Source organism: Silene latifolia, chromosome 4 (assembly GCF_048544455.1).
Source record: "Silene latifolia isolate original U9 population chromosome 4, ASM4854445v1, whole genome shotgun sequence".
Taxonomy (NCBI): domain Eukaryota; kingdom Viridiplantae; phylum Streptophyta; class Magnoliopsida; order Caryophyllales; family Caryophyllaceae; genus Silene; species Silene latifolia.
In genome coordinates, this window is record NC_133529.1 from 70,545,272 (window position 1) to 70,558,916 (window position 13,645).

The 13,645-nt window shown below is 37.8% G+C and overlaps 1 pseudogene; it reads right to left on the reverse strand.

Moving 5' to 3' along the window:
* Nucleotides 1-1,038: 1,038 nt before the first annotated feature.
* On the reverse strand, nt 1,039-12,403 carry LOC141651632 (WD repeat-containing protein VIP3-like; annotated as a pseudogene).
* Nucleotides 12,404-13,645: the final 1,242 nt, after the last annotated feature.

The window sequence follows — 13,645 nt, forward strand, 5'->3', positions numbered from 1 at the left end:
TCATTCTTTTTGTAATTTACTATATCTCCTATTTTATTAGATCAAAAATAATTATCTTCAATTGAGTTTATTATTAAAAATAAAAATTGTGTTTTAGAAAAGTTGGAGTCTCTAGAATTGCCTGAAAAAAGCCTCTTATATATATATATATATATATATATATATATATATATATATATATATATATATATATATATACATATATATATATATATATATAGAGGTGGGATCCGGTGAGAACGACCATTCAGTGAGAACGGTGAGAACGCACTAGATACATTAGAATATATATAAAAGTTGCACTTTTTTTTTTTACCAAATATCATATACACTTTTACCTAAAGTAGGTACACTTTTTACCAAAATTCTATATACGCATTTTAAGAATGTAGATGCACTTTTTTTGTTTTATACCAATTCTCATATACACTTTTAACTAAAGTAGGTACACTTTTTACCAAAATTCTATATACGCATTTTAAGAATGTAGATACACTTTTTTTTTTTTTTTACCAAATCTTATATACACTTTAGACACTCCTAGGTACGCTTTTTTCAAGAATTCTAGATACACTTTATAACAATACAGATACATTTTTTATCCGTTTTTTACAGCTACTAGATACATAAAAATACATGTCAGATACGCTTTTTTTTTACCAAATCGTAGATACACTTTAGACACTCCTAGGTACGCTTGTTTGAAGAATTCTAGATACAATATAGATACATTTTTTTTCTTTTTTTATAGCTACTAGATACATTAAAATACATGTCAGATACGCCTCTTTTTTTTTTGGTAATCCAGATACACTTTACAATATTATACATTTATACGTACGTTATTTACATAAATTCTATACACACTTTATGACGATGCAGATACAATTTTTTTCCATAGTAGATACACTTATTTATTTATTTATTTATTTATTGATTTATTTTTTTACCAAATCTTATACACACTTTAGACACTCTGAGGTACGCTTTTTTCAAGAATTCTAGATACACTTTATAAAGGGCATTTACTCCCTACTATACATCTCAAACATATACAGCTTTACCCATCCACACTTAGATAATTGGATTAGATCATACGGACAGTTTAGATGGTATCCAAATATGATAAGCAAATTGGCCGTAGTGAGAACCACATAATCAATGGGTTCAAGCAAGCTCCAATCAATAAGTTTTTTAAAATAAACAATGCCATAAGATGGTCAAATAAACAGATCCCAAAACAAAAACACAAATTTTTGAAAATCATTCTATTGAAGAAATAACCAAGTTTAAGAGTAATCATATAGTGAGATGCTTTTATCAACTGAAACACTTGCGAGAGTCGCTTAGGCTCGTAATCCAGTCCCACCAGAGGCGAAATGCAACACCCCAAACCATGTCGAGTGGTTTGTCATGCTCTGTCTGTCTGGCTCGAATGCCAAGGTCCCACAGCTTCACTGATTTATCACTTAACCCACTTGCAATAGCAGCTCCATCCGGGCTTGTCCACGCTCAGAACCCAGCTTGAGTGGCCCGACAAATACCCGATCAAGCTCTTTCCTTCGGCGTCATACATGTGTATGTGCCCATCATCAGACCCCGAGAAAAGGACTCTAGGATCCACAGGAGAAAACACGAGGCTCCGCACTGGCATGAGGTGACCTTCAAGGTGGTGTAGGAACTTACGAGTATCCATATCAAACACGGAAATTGTCCCATCCATAGAGCCACATGCCAACCGTCTCCCGTCTGGGCCCCATGCAACTGAGAGGGCAAATTTCTTAGTGGCACTTTTATCAGATGGTTTGCTGTTTTCCGAACGAGGAATTGTTAGGGTGGAAACAAGTTGCCATGTCGCAGTGTCCCACACCTTGACCGATGTGCTGCTCCCTCTAGCAATTGCTAGCAAAGTTCCCTGGAGACAACATGCAAATTAAATCACATAAGTCAAGTATGAATGTTAAAGTATCCAACTATGACATCATTACCTCATTCCTTGGAATCCCTAATGTCTCTACTTACTACTAACTACCACTACATACAGTATACAGTACACCAGCAAATGCAACGTGTAACACTTTACAGAAGAAAATTCAAGTTTAGGTGAATTATACATGCTACTCTAAACATGAATTGGAAGTTAGCCTTACCACTTATGTTAAGACACTATTTGAAGACACCGATTAAACACATAGATGATGTTTCCAGGTATCCCATCATATCAATTATGTCGATAATCGAATTCAGTTGCTATTTCTAAATAAAGAAGCGCAACAAATTGAGTAAGTCATTTACTTTATTCTATCAATATAAACTTTTTGTCGAGAAGTTTTTTATTAATATAATCAAGTTTCAAAGAATAGTACACCAATTGAGCTAAGACGTACGTACATAGATCAATAAGGTTCATAATTGAATGATGCAGTCACAACTACTCACAAATCTCATCATGATTCGTGCTGCAAAATCTCATCATTCCTTATACCTCACCTTTTCCATATCGAACAATTTTATCAGTGGAAGAAGGTTAGTTTTATTTTCCGGCGAGTAATATCGGTGGGAACCGGCTAAGGTAAGGAGTTCAGATTGGATAGTTGATTGCCAGATTTCAAAATCAAAGGAAGTAGAATCAGGGTCTGTGATTTAAGAATCCGAAATTTTGGGGATTCGTGCCGTCGTGGTGAACTTCTCTCATCCCCAATCTTCATCTGCTTCTATTGACGACAAAAGGATCACGTCCGGCAACTCTGTCATTCCCGATCAGTCACTGTCGGTGATTTGGGTGCGGAATAAAGGAGAGGAGAGATGCGAGATAGGGACGACGACGGTGGTGGTCTATGCCAACGTCTTAACAACGGCGGTCTGTGCCGTAGCTCGGTGTCGGCGATAATGGTGGTCACCGGATTCTGGTAATGGGGTAGATGGGGATGAATGGGAATTTGGTTTTGGCAGTGTGCTGTTTATAATGGGGTTTGTATGTCGTAGTGTTTAATAAAAGGTGGTAGTTAGTTCGTTCTCACCGTTCTCACCGAATAATCGTTCTCACCGGATCCTAAATCTATATATATATATATATATATATATATATATATATATATATATATATACATATATATATATACATATATATATATATATATATATATACATATATATATATATATATATATATATATATATATATATATATATATATATATTGACTTTGGTTCATGTTATGCATGTTTTAGCATGTTACAGTCATGAAACAAATGAAAACATGATAAAAAGAGGATTTTTACACTCTCATACTTACATGTTTGGTTATGGCGAGTGACCGACGTAAGTGTAACAACTCGTTTGGTCGGAAAAAACTCGGTTTAAAACCGTTTTGGTAAGTAAAAAGAGTGTTTTAAGATTACTGACGGTGTAGTGGTCGAAGTGGTCGGTCAAGTGATTTAATGCACGATGACGGTACCAAACAATGTGTAAGGCTTGTATTTACGATAGGTAGGTCGTAAATACGCGTCGGATTGTGACTTAAGAAGTCAAGTCGAGAATTTTAAGGGAGAAAAGAGGGGGCGGACACTCGCGTAAGTCTCAAATGGGGGGGGGGGGGGGGAGACGACGTGGCTACCTGGGCTGCTCAAAGAGGCGCGTGCCACGTCGCGGGTCTTTGAGGTGTGTTGTCGCTTTCACACAAATGCAATCATGATTTGTTCTATCCTAGGTTTTGTAGTCATATGTTTGGTACTTGACCAAACATAAATCCGGGAAAAATTAAGGTAGAAGGTTTGAAATGTTTTGTTTTTGGTGGTTGACTCGGTTTGACTCGTTGTTGGATGCGGGATTTGAATTTTTGAGTCGGTTTTTGGTCCGGTGTCGGTTTTGACTCTAGTAAGTGTCATTGCGACCCCGTCGTCATGCATTAAACACTCCAGGTATTTTTGAAATGTTTTGAAATGTTTTATTTTCGAAATCGTTTTATGTTTTCCGACGTAAAGTTGTACACAAACTGTCGATCAAACGCCGCGATTCCAAAACATGTTGTAGTCCGATAATCATCGGGTGTTTGTTGGAGTCTCAGCAGATACTGGGTATCTACAATATCGTATCAACTACGTCATAGTCTCTCTCGACACCAACTCCAAACACTACCAACTACTATCCACAAACGCCGCTAGCTCCGTAACATATTATCCACTAGAAAATGCGATATCAAGACACTCATAACATCAAACGGAATGTTACATTCTACCACCCTTAAAAGGGACTTCGTCCTCGAAGTTTAATCACACTCATAAACATCATCATCCCATTGTCAACACTCTCGAACTCATAAACATTATCATCCAACTGTCAACACTATCGAACTCATAAACATCATTATCCAACTGTCAACACTATCGAAATATTCTCCCATTCCTAAACATCGAACTACTACAAGCAGGGCCATGACATTTAATAAAATCAATCACAACAAAGATCCATCCTTTATGTTACACCAACACTCTACTTCCAATTATACTACAACATGCACAACCATGAAACTCTCTTTTATCGCATCCTACTCCTCTTAAGACAAATGTTACGTCCTCGTAACTCACTAATACCAAATCCTTAGCTATATCTTCTCATTATCCTCATCACCACCACATGTCAAAGATAACCGCCTATAATCTAAACACTCACCATTCCTATATCCAAAGCTCTTTTACTTCGACAATTCCCATACCTCAATTCACTCGGCACACCACCTAACCTATACCACAAAATCTTTAGCTTAACCAAAACTTCAATTGTTCTCTATTACCGCCAAAACGACATAGTCCTCTATACATGCACCTATCTCCATACTCAGAACTCACGATCCACAATTATAACACACACTCACACTAGATCCTCAAGTTCTTTTCTTTCATTACCGCAAAACTCATCCATAACTTAACATTATACTAATTTCAAACACCCTATACTCACTTGTCCCAATAAAAATTTATGAACCACTTACAGCTTTCAGATCAGTACAACACATGTTCAACTATTCACTTGCCATTCCTATGTCTACCAATGCCTCATCTTAAAACAAGATCAAAATTACTGTAACAACCTCTCACAACTGTGTCCCATCAACAGGATATCACTATACCATGACAACAACGAAAACATACACAACTCTCTTCCATATCATACTCTACCCTCACGCCCAAGCTGAAACTGGTAAGAAATATCAATAAACAAAACAACCGTCTATCTGTCCAAACTGAAACTCACAGAAAACCGCAGCAAACAAAACAACAATCTATGTATAACTGGTATGTACTTTCGAAACTCGAATCGCATTCATCCCGCCTACTCCACCAGAACCGGTGACGGCATCACAACACCGCCACCAACAGCCGCACAGCAGCGCAAAAATACCCGCATCACAACACGAAGTACCGTGCACGGATCACCACTCGAGGCACAACAACCACATCGATAGACATCACAACCACATACCATTCCCATAAACACTGACTCAGTATAACTTTTCGGACAAGAAAACTTACTCAAAACTGCTTTACTAGATCTTAACACAACATATTATACGGAATAAACAGACAAGAATCTCATGAATATCATCCATACCTTTTTACGGAATAAACATATATCAGGAATACACATACAAATATAACTAGCCATGCCAGATCACCCAAACTATCACTTTTAAACATCATTCCATTAGGTTACCGTATCCAACATATATTACAGAACATTTAGATAACAATTTTATGACTATCACACCATACCACTTATCGTGAGGTCAAAACCTCACACAAACGTTTATACACATCATAGACTCATAATCACATCCAACTAGTCAACCCAGATCACGTAAGTTACCACTTGATAAAGGTTACCTCTCGCCCAAGCTTAACTCGTATGCCCCTCATAACATATTCTCCCATTCGCATACCATCACCTCCTGCCAAGTATAACCATACCATTAATATTCAACTACTAGCACTCGCCTCATATAACCACATCTTATACTTCCTCCCAAACATACATATCAATCCGGCCTTTACAAAATCAACCTCTTTAGAATTGCTATCCTTCTTATCTATCATCACCCTTAACCACTAGTGACAACACCACAATACCCCAACTGCTCGTATAACAAACCTTTTACACTAATCTCTAAACATTACGGTTTCTTTCCTATCTTTGGTTAACATCCCAAATAACGAACATCAAATCCATCAACAAAAATTACCTGAACACTATTCCCAATTCCATCCTTAATTGCATCGTCACCCAACTCACCACCAAGATCTCATATCGTGTAAATTCTTTACCCGACTTCTTACTTTCCTTAATTCCCCGAAACTCATGACTAATCATATTGTCCTGAAACTCATATATAACCATTAACTAACATCCTCATGATAGTATCATACATCTGGACGATTCCTGACTTCTATATCACATAACTCCGATCGACATCTTTCTCAGCTTACTTTTATCCTTCTTATCTCTTTACACTCAACAATACCAATTAATGATTCAACTCCTTATTCCTTCTACCTAACTCTTTAGTGCTCTAGTTACCTTCTCATTGCTACAAAACTCAAATCCCATTATTTTATATAAGTATCATCTCACTTTTTATTACTATAGATCTTCTCTTATCATGCTATCACTCACACTTATCACCAATCAGTCCAGTCCATCTCATGCTATCACTCACACTGATCTCCAATTACCTTTTTTTTTAGAATCACAAAAATCATTTCATAACGTTAGTTGCCCAAGGAAATCACACATTAGTTTCACCTCTTGATAATTCAAATTCCCAAACTCATTCACTATCTGCAAATCCACGTTGCGGCATATCTGCGCTAAGTTTACTATATACCACTCTTCTCCACCCCTCTATAACGATCTTTCACTACATATATTCTTAACCCACATGATTCCTAACCATCTTCCTCCATAATTCTTTACACATCTCAAGTTGCCACTATCCACATCCTTACTTTCCATCTTTTCATTCTCACGTTCCTTAGACTCACATCATTCCTTGCCCATATTCACTTACTTTTACATTACTCAACACACAATAATATCACTCATCTCTTCTCACAAAACATGATTCATGCCTTAATAAGCCTTACCAATCTTCCTTTTCTTTTTCACTACCTATCACAACCGCATATAACTCATGTCCTCCCCACCGAACTCATACTCACCACAGGTGATACTCCTTACATCATAAGATTAGGTAAATTACGCATCAAGACCGACACACATGTAAAGCAATGCATAAGGAAGTAAAAGAACACCTTTGAATTAAACATAATAGGCAACGAAGTCAAAAAAATAAGCATATGACCCAAAACAGGGGTCACTAGATCTAGTACAGGTCATTCGATCGAGTGAGTGACTTACTCGATCCAGTAGGAGAAGGTCAGAGACACGTAAAACAAATTACCAGGGCTACTCGATCGAGTAAGGGTTATTCGATCGAGTAACAAGAGGTGCACTCGATCGAGTGAGTGCCACTCGATCGAGTACCCTACGCATTTCTCAGCACTGTCCAAATTTCGTAAAACGGTCATAACTCACTTGTTTCTTGGTCATTTTGGGCGTGTGACCTATCGTTAGAATTGTAAAAGAACAATCTACTACCTCCAATTAGAATCACATCAAAATAATTTATGAATCTCAAGTTATAACAGTTTAAAGATAACCTCTCTATAAACAGACAACATAACTATTTGATTTTCTCTTTCAAACAACTTAAACATAAACAAGGTGAACAAAAGCGACTCGATACTTGTAAAACCACCATCCCTAACCACAAGTTACTACCTACCAAAACCAAACAATAACATCTATCATGCTCATATAACATTCAACTTATTAATCAGGTACTACCCGCATGCTTTAACTTTATAACCTTTCGTAAAACAACACATACTTATACATTACAAATTCTATTACCATGTTACTAATACAACTCTATTATAACTCCCCTTCGTCACGTAAACATATTCTTAATTACGAAATTCATATTCTCATGCAATTGTCACTACATCTTTTCCAATTAATTCATCCAACATGTGCATATGAAACAACAGTAAACAAATATATAACTTCATTATATGACTTTACGCAAATACAATATACGTATATGACACAACATTCCTATTCACATGTTCCTTATTATGCTAGATCATAAATTATCCATCATGCCATTTATATATCCAACCAACAACATATATAATCATATCATCATCTTTCTTCACTACACATCTCCTATCCTCCACATACATGCATCCACCGATTCATACAACTCATTACTATATGAATACATATCACACAAGGTAAACACATAGCGATCCCGACTCATATGCCATGGTGACCGGTTCAAAATTGTAGGGCGAATTCGCGACATTAGGACGTCTCCCAAGTCTTTGCAGTAGCTCCTACAATTCCTACCCGGGTTCATTTTAGTATGACTCCCTATGTTCATTAGGTTCATTGGTTACATGTTTCAAGATCGTCGCTCTGATACCACTTTGTGACATCCACATACTCCAAGTGCCTTACCAGGACTACTTAAGGTATGAGAACGTCACCATCTCGGTTACCCGAGGCAATGATACTCAAATAGACAATAACGAAATTTATTTAAATGATAATAAAGTTTAAGTGATACAAGCCAAACTCCAAAAACTGTTAAAAGGGAATACAAGGTTCTCAAAACTGTCAACTACTAAACAACTACAAAATGTTCGACACAGCGGAAGACTTCTAAAACTGCAACGTGATGACTCATCCCAGCTATCCTATGCACATCGTCTCATACCTGCTCAATAACTGCTCACCACCCCCGAATAGATCACCACAGTTTTTAAAACATTTGAACGGGGTCAATACTAATTACATAAAACAAACACCATAAAGGAACAATATCACAAACAGCTCAAACAAATCTCCAGTCTCCATCCCTAATCTCCACATAACTTACTATACACTAAAGTGTGTAGCCCTGCCAGAGTATCCATCGCAAGAAGTACTCCACGCCGCCAGTGGGGGACCGCAGCCGTACCCACCAAATCCCCGCTCATCTCCATCGAGCGATAAACCCAAGTTCATTAATGTGCATATCTCCTCTGTGACGGGTTCCACAGAGGGAGAATCAAGGGCGTGAAGCCACTCCCGCAAGTGACTCCACTCAGCCAGGGATGCGCCCCGAAGATCACAGACAGATACAAACCAATCAACAATATACAACCAACAACCATCAAGATCAACCAACAATATAATTAACCAATAATCACAACAACAATCACCACACATTATGTAGCCAATGCTGAGTAGGGAAACCCTACCTGGAACAACAATCACCAAGATTGTCACAATCAGCTAATCAACATCGTCCTTCACTGAAATTACTTCCTATCAAACATACAATCAAACAATCACAATCTAACATCAACAATACTACCCAAAACCACCAAAGTACCCAATTAGGGTTTCAACCAACTTTAACAAAACATTATAAAAATTATATAAAAAGCTTACCCTCGACACAAGGATCACAACGGCGTAAAGAGCAAGATGATCCGGCACTCCTAGCCTTGGGGATTTGTTAACAATGCGAGGAACACACTTACGTAACTTCTTTTCTTCTCAAAAGGAGTTTTTAGAATGATAAAAGAGATTAAGAAATATGACGGAGGCTTTATATACTAATCTCGCATGATTAACAAAACCCGTCAAAATCACCCGTAAAACACACTTTCTCGATCGAGTAAATGACATACTCGATCGAGTGCCCCTTACTCGATCGAGTGCCACACGTACTCGATCGAGTACCCATCAGGCAGACTACTGTTTTGCGTAAAAATATACTTACTCGACAGAGTAAGCCCCACTCGATAGAGTACCCATAGACATAGAAAACCGTAGTATTACAAGAAGGCAAGGTTTGATTGTTAACTTTTCTTTTTAAATTGAAAATAATCAACAGATTCGGTCATTTTTTGTCTTCAAAATAAATTTGTAATTAAACAAACTTGTCAAACAATTGGAAGAATTTTTTTTATTTGTATTCAAATCCTTGTAATTAGTTTCATTACGCTTGAAGTATTCTTAAAATTTATTGCATATTGCTAATTTATTAAAGAAATTTGTAATTTATTCACTTTCTTAAACAATAATTTAATTATCAAATTTTTTTTCTTATTTATAAATTTGTCCATTGTTGTCATTAAACTTCCATCTATTACGTTTTTCTCATGGGATAACCTACATTTATAAATTTAATTTGATTTGTAATTTATTTTTATTTAGTTATTAGTTTTTTTTATGTTTTAGATTAATGAGTATAATTTTTCTCTCAATAAAATTGACATGACTACTCAACAACAATTTAGTTTAAATCATCGCTCAACAGAAGGTGAGTATTTTAATTCTATTTGCTATCTAGTTTATAAAATACTGGAAAAGAATAAATAAAGTTGCTTTTATTTTTACACTGTGTAATTTATCTACTGGTTATAATATTGAAAATTCTCAAGTAATTGTTTTTCATTAGCTTTTCACAAAACAACTAGTTTTGTGACCCGTGTAATGCATGGGAGGTTTAAAATTAACTATTGCTTAAAATATTTTGATTAATTTTAATTTATTATTCCCGTTGGTAAAGCGGATTACAAGTTTGGTACACGGGTAGAGCGATAAATCGTTGGTTTCGAACTTCCCACTCCATTTATTTGTCTCTGTATACTAAATCTGTAGTATGTATGTCTCATCTTAGACACAAAAGGTAATAAGAAACCCCTCCACAAGTAAATTGTCCCTCCAATATCTGCCCTGAACTAAAAACTTCACCATTTCCAAACTGCCAAATAACATGAGCCAAAATTAAAATGTCTAAAATTGGGCATCAGCATGGGGAAAATTTCTTCATTTATTCCTTCGCTTGAAGGTTCGTGAGGCTAAACTGATGTAAAGTTCAAAAACTACCTATTTATTACCTTACAAAGTACACATTAAGAGAAAGCTTAAGTTGAAGCATTGATACTATAGGCTATTGTTAGTCAAGTTAATATCAAATTACTGATCAAAGCGAGTCACATGTTGCCTGAGGGTTTCCACAACAGTAATATGAAAATAAGCCAACAAAATGTATATGCCATGCCAAGTAAAATTGATTAATGCTCATGTAGGTGAACAACACAATATTATAGCACACATATCAGTGTGTGTTTGTTTTGCTAAACAATCGCCAATGCCCAGGATAAATGGCTTTGACGGATCTGATGTCCAACTCCATACATCCAGATTCGCTCAAAAGCTTATTTACACATAATGAACACAAGCACTCCTAGTCTCCACTGTTATGGCCCATGAAGAAGACTTTATACTGACTTGTTTTGTTTGGGGTAGTGTTTAGGTGATTTTTACCAAATTGATTGTTTTAGGTCAATGTGGTTTTACTCGGTTATTTGATTAGTCGTTTGTATGATGATACTTAAATAAGGAAATAATGCTCGTAATTTAAATTGACATGTAAGATTTGGTGACGCGGAAAACCCAATGCAGGAACAACCGCGGGAGGGACGGTACCTTGCCAAATATTGCACTAGCTTCGAATAAGAGGATGATTACAATTGAGACGGAATGTAAATCTTGTTAACACGTGGTATTGGTCGTGTAGGATCTTGAACGAATATCCCCCCTTCTCTGATTGCTTCCTTGACTATTTGTAGGGTAAGAACCCTAGACGTATCCTACCTTCATTATGGAAAGGAATACAACTTCCATAATAACTCTTGCCATAACGCACGATCTTCCTTTATTCTCCCTGATCTCCCTGACTTCTCCCTGACTCCTCTTTCCTAAGTTCAGATGCTTCTTTTAATGGGCTTCAGCCTTCTTCTCACATGCATGTCGGCCCATTCTCCCTTTCTTGTACTCACCTTAACCGTGGGCTCCCCTTCTCCTATCCCTTCTCTTATGGTCCATTACTTATTAAGTGGGCCTTTCCTATTATGTGATTTTTACCCCAAACAGTTTGCCCCAAATTTCTTGTGAAGTACGCTTCGAGGTGTCGAACAAGGAATTTACGTAACCAACTGCTAAAACCCTAAGTCGTCATTTGCCTTCTTTTCATGCAAATCCATCATCACTGCCGCCCTTCTCCTCATTTCTCGCGCCCCCTCTCTCTCTTCCTTTATAATCTCAACTCCCTTTCTTTACTTCATTCATCACAAAATCATTTCCCATAAAAACTCTCTCTTTCTCTCTCAAATCCTTAACCTTCCTTCCCTACTTCCTCTGCCGGCTTCACTGCTCCACTCTCGTCGCCCCCAGGTATTTTCCTCTCCCTTTCCTTCTTCATTCCCATTTTCTCTTTCTTCGCCATGGGAAAAACCCGATACTCATCATCGACTTCCACACTCTCTGATCGCAACCCTGACCCGGTCTTTCCTTCCCGGGGACTCTTCACTCACCCCCATGACTGTAACTCTGCCCTGACCCATTCCGACATCCCTCTGATCAAGGATTTACTTGGTCTTGGTGACGGGGTAGATGTCGCCATTCTTGAGCCCGGCCAAAAAGTTGATGCCATCCGTCCAGGGTGGGTTTGCTTTTACTTATACCCATTAAGATATGGTCTTCGCTTCCCTTTTCTCAAACTCGTTCAAGACTTCATCTTTACAAATAACTTTGCCATGACACAAATTTCTGCCACTGTCTGGAGGGTTCTTCTCTACTCCATGGCCGCTTGTCAAAATAATGGCAACTCCATCTCTCTGGGCGATCTGGCCCATATGTATGATATCAGGTCCCTGGGTAGGGGCCAATTCTCATTCCGGAGCTCTGAAGAGGCTCCTTTTAGGCATGTGTCAAAATCTCGGGATGAGAAATGGTTAGAGGACTTCTTCTTTGTGAGGAAGGCTTCTATCCAGTCGCTTGCCGATTACATCTTCGAGAAATGGGTCATAACTTCGAGTAAGTAGCCTTCCTGTCATCTGATTCGTTTATCTTGTTGCTTACTATCTTACTTCATCATTCTCGTGCAGGTCCCTGCTAGCTGACCCGTATTGGTGCCCAGATCCCTGCCCGTAACAAGTTATTCTGCATTCCTCAGTTAGAGAGAAAGTTTCCTGACCTGCTTCCTGGATTTTCTCCTGCTTCTTCCTCCAACCCCCTTCAATCGTCTCTCACAGTATGTCTTTCGGTAAGCTTTCTGTAATCGTTTCAGTTTGCATGAAACCTTACTGACAGCTCAATTTTCCTGACTCCTGAAATGATGTTTGCTTGCAGGTTCAAAAGTTGACATTTTGGAAGCTATCCTCCAGAGCGCAAAAAGAAAGAGATCCGCTGCCAGCCCTGATGTGGCATCTGCCTCCAAGAGGAGTGCTCCTGATGCTTCTTTTCTGACTCCTCCTACTCACTCCAGCTCTGCTAGGCCTGAACCCTTGGAGGTCGACCCGTTGTCTCGTCATCCCCCTACTCCTCCTACCAGTCCTCGTACTTCAGCTAGCGGAGGCATCATTGCTCACTGCTACAATCAGCTTAACTTTGGGTTTGACAACAAACCCAAGACACACTAATCCCCTTAGGACCTCTCAAAGAAATCCTCTTTTGATGACAGTCTATC